Raw genomic sequence first — 14,140 nt, 5'->3', positions numbered from 1 at the left:
TCAACTCCAGCAAAACCTTTTTAAAGTTCTCTGCTATATCATCCCTCAGCCTTCTTTCCCCCCCCCCCCAAAGGGAATGGGGACTCAGCCAATCAATCCTTGCCAGATATGTATACCCTCACATTTCTGGCATTAGATGAATAAATCATCTCTGCACCCTTTCCAGTGCCTCTATATCCTTTCTACAATATCACAACCAGAACTGTATACAGTGCTCTAAGTGTGGTCAAAGCAAGGTTCAGTTCAGGTTTGGCATAAAAGCCCTACTTTTCAATTGTATCCCCCTAGAAAAAATAGTCTCGTGCTTGGTTTGCATTTATTTAAGTGTTTTGGGTAAACTGTACCTCAACAAATTTTATTGTCCGGGACAAATCACACTGACTCTGCCTTAATTCAAATCACTCAGTTTATTGGGTTTCCTTATGTCTACTCAGACAGAATTAAAGCTCCAATCTACTATGACTTCTAACCTTTGTCACCCAGTTCCTGGTCACCCAATTTCTGAGCGTTCTTTTCAGATATTACCAGTCTCGGTTCTCACAGTTTGTCACATAGTTCCTGGTCATAGTTTCGAAGAGTTTGTTCCAGATATTACCTATCGAGCAGGAACTGGCCAGGTTAATTTCTATGGGGGAGAGAGTTGTCCTTTCCAGAGCTCAGAACTCTGGATCTTCAGTTTTCAGTCTCCTGCGATGGTTGGTTGAGAGTCCTCTCTCCTCCTGTCTCCAATAGGCTTCATTTAATCCTTCTTTGATTCCTGTGTATGTCACTTAGCCCAGGACTCCGAACTGTGAGTCACCAGCCCCCTGTAGAGAACAGAATACACCTTTGACATTTCCCTTTGTTTTGCAGGTGGCCACTGTTTGGGCTGAACTCGGTTCTTAATTATGTCAGCTTGGACTAAGATAAGGTAGCCAAGACGCAATCGGAAAGAGTGGGGGGGGGGAAGAGAGAGACCTGGGGAAACAAGAAAGCGTAACCAAACTCAGCGGGAGATAGGGGGGCAGTAGGAAGGAGGGGGCGGGGAAAAACAACAGAGGAGAACCAGGAGGGAGAAAAGAGAGGGGAACGCAAGCGGGAGAGGAAACACAGGGGAATACAAAGCCACAACGAATACAGCAAGAGAGAAGGAGAACAAAAGAACGAGAAGAAGAAACGGTCCAAAGTCGAAACTCACGTAAATAAACAACAAAAAACTATTGAAATATAAATAGAATTAGGGGCACCACCCAGCCCCCCCCCCCCACTCCCTTGTAAATGTCTTTTCATTCTGTGTTTAATTATACTGTGTAGAACAAAACACAATAAAAACATTTTTTTTAAAAATTATATCAGGTTGGTTAATCACTTCAGCTTGGTTAATTATATTAGTTTGGTTGATCACATCAACTTCAGGAATGCTTAGCCTGCTCTGGTTTCAAAACCATTTTCTTCACTATCAGCGGTTTCACTGTACTACGTGCGTCTGCTTCGATGTTAGCCTCCTTTTTCCATCATGCTTAGTTTGGTCAACGTAGGTACTTGTTGATGTACATATTTACAGTGGTCTTGCTAACCTATGAGGCAACCTTTAGGACTGAGGAGCAGCTATTCTTTCAGGGATCTTCCTGCTGACATTTGAGCTGAAGGGCGAGGCAGCCTGTAAAATCCAGCCCAATGACTACATTGGAGACATTCAAGATGGTGACATCTTCTGCAAAGCTGTTTGTTAAGGGCAGGCTTGCTTCTACAAACTTCCACATTCTGCAATCCAGTAATAAAATCTTTAGTTTAGACTACTCTTTAATTTAACTAAGTGAAATCTTTATTCAATGATTATTTGTAGTGGTATTAAGTAGTTTAACTAATTAAGCTATAAATTTAATATAGTACATATACTTTCCCAGTCAATGATTAATCTGCTGCAGTAGTTTAGAGAAGAAACAAAACCTTAACCTCTCCAACTAATAACCTACCTTATTGGTTGGTGAGGTAACTGTTTACCTAATCAACACCTCTGGACTTAGTGTCCAAAAGGTTTTGTGGGGTTACTGGGTTATGGGGATAGGGTGGAAGCGTGGGCTTAAGTAGGGTGTTCTTAAAGACTGCAATAGGCCGAATGGCCTCCTTCTGCACTGTAAATTCTATGATTCTATGACTTCAACTCTCACTATTTCCCACACCTCTCTCAGACCATTCATTCAGAGAAATCATAGAATCCCTCCAGTGCAGAAGGAGGCCATTCAGCACATCAAGTCTGCGCCGATGCCCTGAAAGAGCACCCTACCAAGACCCATTCGCCCACTCTATCCCCGTATCCCCACATAACCGTTGGACACTAAGGAGCAATTTAGCATGGCCAATCTACCTAACATGCACATCTTTGGACTGTGGGAGGAAACCGGAGCACCTGATGGAAACCCACGCACACACGGGAGAACGTGCAAACTTCACACAGACAGTCACCCAAGGTCGGAATCGGACCCAGGTATCTGGTGCTATGAGGCAGTAGTGCTAACCACTGTCCCACCGTACAGTCACTGTTTTGTGGGGGACCAGAACCAGCTCCTTGTCCCCCATTGTTTTAAACTGGACATGCATGTTACTTACCTTGTGTGTGAGCAAAGCCCTCCAGTATTTATGGTGGCCAGAATTCAAAATACCGACTCAGACCTGATAACCAGATAATGAGTTCTAACAAGTCACCTGATTAACTAATTGTGCAGCAGCTGTTAGCAGCTAGATTGATTACCATTGACTAATTGTGAAAGAAACAATGGTTGGAACTCTCTCAACCCGCCCGTGGCAGGTTTGTTGGTGGGCGCAGTGAATCTTAAGGGAACTTTTGTAAGGGCCACGAAGAATCCAGCACGAGTTTTAAGGATACAAAGTAATAACATTTATTTACTATAACATATATACATAACAGTAGCAGTAACTTCCCTTGCTACATACTCCTTCCTGCTGGTTCCTGAACTGGCCAGCTTTATTTATACTAGGAGTTTACTAGTGGTTTCTCCGCCCCCCTCATTGGGGAAGCTCATACTCCCACAGGATTGTGGGATAGTCATTAGTCCCCAGCCAATGGTAAGTAGGCAGGTTATAACATCCCTCCCCCTCAAAGTCCAAGGAATCCACCGAAGACCCTGGCGAAGGAGGGCGTCGGACTCGTTTGGCCGCAGGCCGGACACCATTTGCACGCGGCGCTGGATCAGGCGGCGTGTAACGAGACGGAGACCGGTGCTTCCGTGATGAACGGCGCGGTTGTACATCCACGGCCCGTGGACCCGAGGATTCCCCCTCTGATGCATCCTGTGTCTCCATCTCGGAGTCAGAGTCTGCTGCCTCCGTCATGTCAGCGTCTCTATCTCCATTCGGTCCCGTAACGACCTGCGCAGGCTTCGAGTGAGGCACCAGTGGAAGATTGTGAGGACTACCTGCCCTTGTCTGTGGTCTCTGCGGCTGTTGAAATGAGCTCCGGGGGCGGGGAATCTTTTGAGGGGATGGTCTTCTGGACCGAACGTGGTCTACATGTTTTCGCTGGAGACGGCCCTGGGCTTGCACTTGGTAAGATATAGGGCCCGTTTGGCGAAAGATTACACCAGGAACCCATTGGGCACCACCAGCAAAATTCCGAACGAACACTGGGTCACCGGGCGCAAACTGCCAAATCGGCCGATGCCGAGAAAATCCCTGTCCCTGCCGTTCTTGTGTGCGGTGTACTTTTGCGCCAATGTCCGGGAAAACCATACTAAGGCGGGTGCGAAGTCTCCGGCCCATTAGGAGTTCTGCGGGAGCTACCCCAGTCACTGCATGGGGGGTGGTCCTGTACGTAAACAAAAAGCAAGTCAGTCTTGTGTCCATTGATCCAGAAGACTGCTTCTTTAGGCCTCTTTTGAATGTCTGCACTGCGCGCTCCGCCAACCCATTTGAAGCCGGGTGGTAAGGGGCAGTGCGGATATGGCGGATGCCGTTCATCTTGGTGAACCTCGCAAACTCCTCACTCGTGAATGGAGTGCCGTTATCCGTGACCAGCACCTCGGGGAGGCCATGCGTACTAAACGATAAACGCATCTTTTCAATTGTTGCGCAGGACGTTGTCCCCTGCATCTTATGCACCTCTAGCCATTTGGATTGGGTGTCAATTAGTAGAAGGAACATGGATCCTTGAAAAGGGCCTGCAAAATCTGCATGCAAGTGTGCCCAAGGCCGCCCTGGCCATTCCCAGTGATGCAGGGGCGCGGCCGGCGGAAGCTTCTGATGCTCCTGGCAAATGGAGCAGTTTTGGGCCACCTTCTCAACGTCGGTGTCGAGGCCCGACCACCAGACATAACTCCGGGCCAACATTTTCATTTTGGTCACACCTGGATGCCCATTGTGCAAGTCTGTTAGTATCAGCTCCTGGCCTTTTTCCGGGACAATCACACGCGTCCCCCACAAGAGGATACCGTCTTCCACGCTGAATTCTGACAGCTTGTAGGAAAATGCCTGCAACTTGCCTGGGAGCTGTCTATGCTGCCCACCATACAGGACTATGTGCCGAACCTTTGACAGGACTGCCTCCGTCTGGGTCCACTCACGGATCTGTGATGCCGTGACAGGCAATGTGTCCATAAAATTTAGGGTTGCAACCACCTCACCGGTCATGGGGGTCGACATGGGGCTGGTCGATAAAGGCAATCGGCTCAGTGTGTCGGCATTTGCTATCTGCGTCTGGTTTGTGCTCCAGAGAATACTCGTATGCACCAAGCAACAAAGCCCAGCGCTGGATCCGTGCAGAAGCAATGGGCGGTATTGGCTTATCCTCTCTGAAAGGTCCCAGCAGGGGCTTATAGAACATAGAACATAGAACAATACAGCGCAGTACAGGCCCTTCGGCCCACAATGTTGCACCGAAACAAAAGCCATCTAACCTACACTATGCCATTATCATCCATATGTTTATCCAATAAACTTTTAAATGCCCTCAATGTTGGCGAGTTCACTACTGTAGCAGGTAGGGCATTCCACGGCCTCACTACTCTTTGCGTAAAGAACCTACCTCTGACCTCTGTCCTATATCTATTACCCCTCAGTTTAAAGTTATGTCCCCTCGTGCCAGCCATATCCATCCGCGGGAGAAGGCTCTCACTGTCCACCCTATCCAACCCCCTGATCAGTCACGATAGTGAAATGGCGGCCGTACACATACTGGTGGAAGCGTTTCACCGCAAAAAACACTGCCAGGCCCTCCTTCTCGATCTGCGCGTACTTTTTCTCCGCTGCAGTCAATGTGCGGGAGGCGAAAGCTATCGGTCGTTCGGCCCCGTTCTCCATCTTGTGGGACAGGACGGCCCCAATACCATACGGGGATGCATCACATGTGATGAGCAAAGGCTTTCCAGGACCATAGTGGGTTCGTAACCCAGACGACGACAATTGTTGCTTTACCCACCGGAAAGCGGTTTCTTGCAGCTGACCCCAAACCCAGGTGTGATTTTTCTTTAGCAGAAGGTGCAAAGGGGCCAGCGTAGTTGCCAGATTGGGGAGGAACTTCCCGTAATAGTTTACGAGACCGTGAAAAGAACGAAGATGCGAAGTGTCAGTCGGGGCGGGGGCCTGTTGAATTGCACGCACCTTCTCTGCGACGCGGTGCAGACCTTCGCGGTCCACCCGATAACCTAGGTAGACTACTTCCTTTGCCTGAAATACGCACTTTGTGCGACGTAAACGGACTCCAGGCTCCGAAAGTAGTCTAAGGACAGCCTCCAGATTTTCCAAATTTTCCTGCTCCGACGTCCCTGTAATCAAAACGTCATCTAGGTAGACAGCCACACGTGGTAAACCTCTCAAAATGCCCGCCATAACACGTTGAAAGGTTGTGCAGGCAGAGGATACTCCAAAGGGCAACCGTGTATATTCATACAGGCCCCGGTGTGTATTAATCGTTACATATGGTCGGGAGGCAGCAACTGCAGGTAGGCATGACTCATATCTAATTTTGTGAACGAGAGTCCACCTGCAGGTTTCGCGTAGAGATCCTCTATGCGAGGCATTGGATATCGGTCGAGTCGGGAAATCGTATTCACTGTAAGTTTATAGTCGCCACACAAGCGAACTGTGGCATCTGGCTTCATTACAGGTACAATTGGTGCTGCCCAGTCAGCAAAACGGACGGGCCTGATAATACCCAAACTCTCCAAACGAGTGAGCTCCCCATCTACCTTCTCGAGCAAGGCGTAAGGCACTGGGCGCGCCCGGAAATAGCACGGCGTGGCTCCTGGTTCAACTTGGATATGGGCTACGGCGCCTTTTATTTTCCCCAAACCAGGCTGGAATACATCTGGGTATCGTCCTAGCACCTCAGTCAACCCTTCAGAAACTGGAGGATGTGCTGCCATTGCAACCGCAAATGGCGCAACCAGTCCCGACCCAACAGGCTGGGCCCATGGCCGCGCACCACGATAAGTGGGAAACGCCCCTCCTGGCGTCCATAAACAACAGGGGTCATTGTAGTTCCTGCAATGTCCAGTGGTTCCCCTGTGTAGGTGGCCAACCTGGCCTGTGAGTCGGTTAATGTAAGGGTCTGTATACCCTGCTTGATGCGGTCGAATGTCCTCTGGGCGATCACGGAGACTGCTGCGCCAGTATCCAACTCCATCTCCAGCGGGTGGCCATTGACCCGTACTGTCACCTTAATGGGGGCCACACGGGGAGCTGCCCCACAATGCAGCTGCAGGCAGTCGTCCTCCGTCGCCACGTCCTCAGGAGTAGTCGCCGCAGGTTCATCCACATGGAAGGTACAGCCTCTGGGCTGATCCCAGTTACGGCCCCTGGGCTGGTCCCAGTTTCGGTCGGAACGACGGCGCCTCTGGCGCCCCCAGGACCGCCGTCCGCGATGGGGTCGGCGCCTACAAGTCTGACACGGACATGGCTCCTCATCCATTGGCTCTTGAGAAGGCTCCCTTCGGGGAGGAATGTCCGACGGCCACTGGCGTCGGTCCGGTCGTTGCCTCGCCCAAGGTACCGCAGGAGTGCGGGGGGACGTTTTCGGACGGAAGGGGTTGCGCCCCAAGGCATGCACTTCCATTCCCTGTAGCTCCTGTACCCCTCGCTCTGCGCTCTCTCGGGACAATACTATTTGAATGGCCTGTTGAAAAGTCAATGTTGGCTCCGCTAACAACTTTCTCTGGGTGACCGCATTGTTAATACCGCAAATCAAACGGTCGCGTAACATTTCTGACAAGGTCTCAACATAGTCACAGTACTCCGCAATCCTGCATAGCCTGGATAGAAAATCGGCAAGGGATTCTCCAGGGGTCCTCTCAGTGGTATTAAACCGGTAACGCTGGACTATCGTGGACGGGGTTGGGTTAAAATGTTGCCCCACTATATTCACAAGTTCATCAAACGTTTTGGTGTCCGGCGCAGCTGGGTACGTAAGGCTCCTAATCACCCCAAACGCATGCGGGCTGCAGGCGGTGAGCAATATGACTACCTGGCGCTCGTTCTCGGTGATATTGTTTGCCCGGAAATAGTAATGCATTCGTTGTGTGTACTGGTTCCAGCTTTCCAGCGCAGCATCAAAAACATCCAAACGTCCGTACAGAGGCATGGTATAATAGAAAACAACTTCCAACCTGTATCCAACAAAAATCCAGGGAGGTGGCTTCAGCAGTGTAGACAGCTATTCACTTTAACCTTTGTCGCCAGTTTTGTAAGGGCCACGAAGAATCCAGCATGAGTTTTAAGGATACAAAGTAATAACATTTATTTACTTATAACATATATACATAATAGTAGCAGTAACTTCCCTTGCTACATACCTCTTCCTGCTGGTTCCTGAACTGGCCAGCTTTATTTATACTAGGAGTTTACTAGTGGTTTCTCCGTCCCCCTCATTGGGGAAGCTCATACTCCCACAGGGTTGTGGGATAGTCATTAGTCCCCAGCCAATGGTAAGTAGGCAGGTTATAACAGGAACAAAATAGTTGGAAAGCTGCCAACGTAAAATCACGCTGCAATTCTCCCAATAGTGGGTTAATGGTGGGTCTGTCATCCTGCTGGCAGGTGGTGCAAATTTCCATTTGCTTCTCATGAATGCTCATTAAAACAGCCGGTCTCTGGTTTTCCATCAGACTTTCCAATCCTTCGTCAAATCATGTCAGCGTCAAACCCAATTGCTAGAGAGTGGTGTACACACTACTGTCCTCTGTTCGCCAGAGATTTCGATGTGAGTACAACACTGTCAGTGCTGCGCTGCTCCTGATGCACTGTATACCACTCTGTCTGGGCAGACCTGCCTCCATCTCCATGCCAAGCAGGTCTTCAAGGACAACACCATGCTGCAGGACCTCCTGTGCCACAAACTCTGTTTAGAGAATTCTACCAAATATGTTAAGGTTAAAGTTAAATTAAAAGCTAAATAGAAAACTGGACCTGATTTCAGAAAGTGATCAACCCTTAAAATTTCCTCATCCACCAAATTCCTTGAGTTAATTAAATACTCTGTTGAAGCAGTATTCTGTTGCGCTGAACATTGTACCTCTTGTAGGAAATATTTCTTCTTTTTTAGCCTGATTCTTTGTACTACTTACATTTACCATGCCTGAGCATAGGTGCTCCTATGGAAATTCACCCCATTTAATGTTATTTATTTGCAAGTTATTTTATTCAGTAAATGTGTTTGTGAGTTAAATCCTTAGTTTGTGTTACTCTGATACTTTTGAAGTGCATTTTTAGTAGTAATTTGCTTCCTGATTCAAAACAAATGTTCCTTCCTGCTCTGTTATTTCCACATGCAGGTCTATCTCCCCTAAATTTGTCATTGTTTCATCAGCCTCTACCTTTCCTCTCGGGATTATCCTGCTGCTAAGAACAATCTATATCATTTTCAGAGCACCATGTTTGATTGCTCTTCAGGGAATTGAGCTTCAGATCAATTAGAGGATTGTGGAGGATGAAGTCAATTAAACCATAATTGTTCTTCAGGTTGTAGATTAGAACCCATAATAAAATGTTTGGCTTTATGAACATGCAAATATTATAAGAGTGAGAAAAAACCCATTAGCCATCAATACTCCAATCCATTAGACAGTGCAACCACACAAAATAATAATATTAGCTCCTGAGGGAGGCAACAAGCAAGAAGAATTTATGGCTATGATCAGGAAATAAAACTATGAAAATTCTCCATTCGCTCAGGTAATCAAGTTTACTTCAGGAACCTCATGATGCCTCCCTCACTCTCTGATATATCTTGATGCCCTAATGAATATAAGACTGTACTGCTCAGAAAAAACTACAAGGTAGAATTTCAGCAATCATTCTCCCAATCTTCCACTTCCGCTTTACTGAATTATCAATGGAAACGAAAGGGAAACAACATAAACCATCACTTATGTTGTTTTTTTCAGTTTTTCCTCAGCTGACGAGAGTGCAGAACCTACACAGAAAGTCTACTTTAATTGTTATCTATCAATCCCAATGGTCACAGACTTCCCACCCTCCTTTATCTCTCATATTCTTCAATAGCACTGTCACTCAAAAGCATATCCATCAACCTCTTGAAATGCACAATGCCCAGAAATGTTTTTGGATTTGTTCTTGCTCTGATGTCATGACTTTGCCAGAACTTTGGCAGAAATTCTGCTTCATTATTGGAAGGCTTCATACCCAGCTCCAGTCGAGCATTAACAATTCTGAGGAGACTTCAGGCTAATTTCCTTGTGCTATTTTCTTCAGGAGGGTTGTTCCACATATTTATCATTGTTTGGTTTGCTTTATCCTCTTATTTAGGGTCATGAAAGAGGTGGCGGCTACATAGGGAAATGGATGCATTGTTTGGAATGTTCCAAAACGCCCCAGAATCTGGAATGGTTCCAACAGGTTGGAAAATTGTAAACCTAATTACTCTATTTGAGAAAGGAGGAAGACAGAAAGTAGGAAACTATAGGTTAGTTAGCCTAATATCTGTCTTTGAAAATGCTAGATTCCATTATTAATGAGGTAGTATCAGGATATTTAGAAAATCAATACAATTCGGCAGAGTCAGCAGATATGATGAAAAGGAAATGGTGTTCAACAAATTTATTGGAATTCTTTTTGAGGAAGTAACAAGCAGTGTGTGCTAATAAGGCACACTTATGGAAAGTTTGGTTTTAGTACACACTTTTTGTCCCAATTGCTGATTAACATAATTTGAACTTGCCTACAGGGAAGCACTCAAGCTCTGAGCAGATGCCATTTCTGTGGAGCAATATTACATGGGCTTCACAAACTGGGGCGAAATTCTCCGGTATCGGCGCGATGTCCGCCGACTGGCGCCCAAAACGGCGCAAATCAGTCGGGCATCGCGTCATCCCAAAGGTGCGGAATGCTCCGCATCGTGGGGGGCCGAGCCCCAACTTTAAGGGGCTAGGCCCGCGCCGGGCGAATTTCCGCCCCGCCAGCTGGTGGAAAAGGCCTTTGGTGCCCCGCCAGCTGGCGCGGAAATGACATCTCCGGGCGGCGCATGTGCGGGAGCATTAGCGGCCGCTGACGGCATTCCCGCGCATGCGCAGTGGAGGGAGTCTCTTCCGCCTCCGCCATGGTGGAGACCATGGCAAAGGCGGAAGGAAAAGAGTGCCCCCACGGCACAGGCCAGCCCGCGGATCGGTGGGCCCCGATCGCGGGCCAGGCCACCGTGGGGGCACCCCCCGGGGCCAGATCGCCCCGCGCCCCCCCCAGGACCCCGGAGCCCGCCTGCGCCACCTTGTCCCGCCGGTAAGGTAGGTGGTTTAATCTACGCCGGCGGGACAGGCATTTTAGCAGCGGGACTTCGGCCCATCCGGGCCGGAGAATCGCGGGGGGGGGGGGCCCGCCAACCGGCGCGGCGCGATTCCCGCCCCTGCCGAATATCCGGAGAATTCGGCAACCGGCGGGGGCAGGATTCACGCCAGCCCCCGGCGATTCTCCGACCTGGCGGGGGGTCGGAGAATCTCGCCCCTGATTTCCACAGAAGATGTGGGGTTTGCTCACTGACACAAAGTGGCAGGTTTCAGGATGACTCAAGGACTGAGGGAAAGAATACACTAGTTCTCGGACATTAAACTGCAGGTCCTGATAATGGGGATCCAGAGGTGGCACAATGTCTAATATCTGCAGGGAGAGAGTGTAGGGAAAGAAGTGCATGTTTCCTCTTGTCCTTCTGTTTGGTACTGCTGTGTCTGGCTTCATGTCCTCCATGGAGACCAGCTAGAGGAGCACGAATGCACCTCACAAGGCCACCCGAACAATCATTTTTCATGATTCATTTTACAAGTAATTGATTACCAGTCCCTTTCACATGGAAAATTGATCAGAAATACCTTTCGTGGAAAAGATGCTTTCAATAATAATGTGTGCCCCAGAAGTTCTATTAATAAAGTCAAGGGGCAGGATTCTCGGACCCCCCCCGCCGGGTCGGAGAATCATCGGGGGGCGACGTGAATCCCTCCCCCGCCGGCTGCCGAATTCTCCAGCGCTGGGGATTTGGCGGGGGCGGGAATAGCGCCGCGCTGGTTGGGGGCCGTTGGCAGCGGTCCCCCGGCGATTCTCCGGCCTGCGATAGGCCGAGTGGCCGCCCGTTTTCGGCCGGTCCCGCTAGCGTAAATTACAACAGGTACTTACCGGCGGGACCTGGCTCCGTGGGCGGCATCCGGGGTCCTCGGAGGGGCGCGGGGGGATCTGGCCCAGGAGGGTGCCCCCATGGTGGCCTGGCCCGTGATCGGAGCCCACCTATCCGCGGGTGGGCCTGTGCCGTGGGGGCACTCTATTCCTCCGCGTCGCCCGCTGTAACAGTCCGCCATGGCCGACACGGAGGTGAAGCCCCTGCACATGCGCTGGGATGACGCCAACACACGCTGGTGCCCCCGCGCATGCGCCAACTCGCACCAGCCAGCGGAGGCCCTTTGGCGCCGGTTGACGTGGCGCCAAGCCCCTTCCGCGTCGGCCGGCACGGCGCAAACCACTCCGGCGCCGGCCTAGCCCCTCCTCCGCACCTCTAGCAAACCACTCCTTTGCGCCGGAGTTGCCCGCCCCGCCGATTCCCGCAGAATCCTGCCCAAGGATCCTGTATATCTTTATAACAGCCTTCTGAACATATTATGCCACCTGTGTATGTACAACCTTAGGTCCCTCAGTTCCTGCATGTCCTTTAAATTTGGACCACTTTGTTTAAATTGCCTCTCCTCATTCTTCTGACCTAAGTGAATTACTTCACACTTCTCTGTGTTAAATTTAAACTATCTGTTCATTTCATCAATGTATGGGGGGAAACATTGTGCTTGGTAAATAGCATTCATTTCTGAGACACTGAGTGCCCAGCATGGCATTGGTTTTGTGTGTGCACACTGCTGAAAGTGATACACATTAGGCACCATCTGGCCAAGGGGTTCGTGCACACACACTCAATGTTCACCAGAAGTATACAGAGCAGTCAGCTTATAACATCAGGTTGCAACACCGAGTTGATGCCAGCACTTCTATTTTGGAACATAACGCTCCAGCTGACACTCTCACTTAACCTTGCACAGATGATCATCCGTTAAGCACAGATGAACACACATTGAGCACAGTGAAGGACTTCCCCCACCAACATAATTTCTTCTGGCCGTTGATCCAATTCTACACACAGTTGTTTAATGTTGCAAAAGTCCACTGGGATTGGTGTGACAAATGCTGATGGATCTTCTGCTGACTTCAGGGCTTCGGCACAAATCAATTCCTCCTAGACTTAGGTACCATAACACACAGGGACACTCAAGAAGCTGTACATCATTCAGGACAATTCAGTCTTAAACCATCTTAAACATTCACTCCTTCCACCACTGCACAGTGGCAGCAGTGTGTGCATGCCATCTAGAAGATGCAATGCAGCCTCTTACTAAGGCTCTTTCAATAGCACCTTTCAAACCGGTGATCTCTACCAACGAGAAGGACAAGAGCAGCAGATGCATGGGAACAGAAGCATCTGAAATTTCCCCTCCCAAATCACTCAGCATCCTGACTTGGGAATATATCACCGTTACTTCACTGTCGCTGGGTCAAAATCCCTGGAGCTCGTTTCCTAACAGCACCATGGGTGTACCTACACCACATGGGCTGCAGTGGTTCAAGAAGATGACTCGCAAATACATTCTCAAATGCCATTAAGGATGAGCAACAAATATTGGCTCAGTGAGAAATGCCTGCATGCCATGAACAAACGAAGAAAGAAACATCAGTAGGACTTTATCGTGGAATTGAACACCCCTCGGAGAAAGAGTTAAGGTCATGAAGAGAAGGGCTAACTGCGAGAAGGGGAAGAAGAAGAAGAGAAAGACAGACTCTTAGTAGAAGGCTATATTCACCCATGGGGAGAGATTAGTTGGATAGCAATTTTTCCCACCCTGCCAACCAAAGATCCAATGGAGAGCTCATCCCCGCTGATACCAGTTGCTCCACAGGCAATTAACATTTGACAGAGTGTTAATTGGCTAAGGGAGAGATTGCCACTCCCCCTCTGAGAAGGAAGTCCTGCCTTAGAGACCAACCAGCCAATCAAAGAACAAAGAAAACAAAGAACAAAGAAAAGTACAACACAGGAACAGACCCTTCGGCCCGCCAAGCCTGTGCCGACCAATCAGATGACTGGCAAATCTACAGTCACGGTGGCACTGGATCCAAGTGGTGGCCACTGTTGAGATTATAGGCAGCTCCTGAAAAAGAGGAGCTACTGGAGACCAGATTGAAGGAAAGTACGTGGTATCTGCATGATCTGGCTGGCAGGCCCCAGTGAGGGGAGTGGGGGATTGAAAGCCTGGGGGAGATAAGCGTTATATGACAAATGCTGGATTTTGGATATATTGGATTGTAAACATTTGACAATTTAAGGGTTAAAAGCCTGGGTTGGAGTGTTTGGCAGCAGTAGTCATGTTTTTAAAATAATCGTGTTTTGCAAGACCAGAAAGATTTTAGGAACCAGAGGTGAAATTGACCATCGTAAAGGCCTGGGCAAATGCACTGTTGTTTGACTCGGGGGAGTCCCTGGGGAGTTAATGGTACTTTCAACCTGGGGAGTTCTGATCTTGCTAACCGTTAGACCACAAATAAGGGGCAGGATTCTCCAATAATGGGGCTATGTCCCCACTCCAGCGTCAAAACGCGGGCAAATCACTCTGGA

Source organism: Scyliorhinus torazame, chromosome 3, assembly GCF_047496885.1.
Source record: "Scyliorhinus torazame isolate Kashiwa2021f chromosome 3, sScyTor2.1, whole genome shotgun sequence".
In the NCBI taxonomy this organism is placed as follows: domain Eukaryota; kingdom Metazoa; phylum Chordata; class Chondrichthyes; order Carcharhiniformes; family Scyliorhinidae; genus Scyliorhinus; species Scyliorhinus torazame.
The sequence above is the reverse complement of the archived record's forward strand: the minus strand, read 5'-3'. Positions refer to the sequence as shown.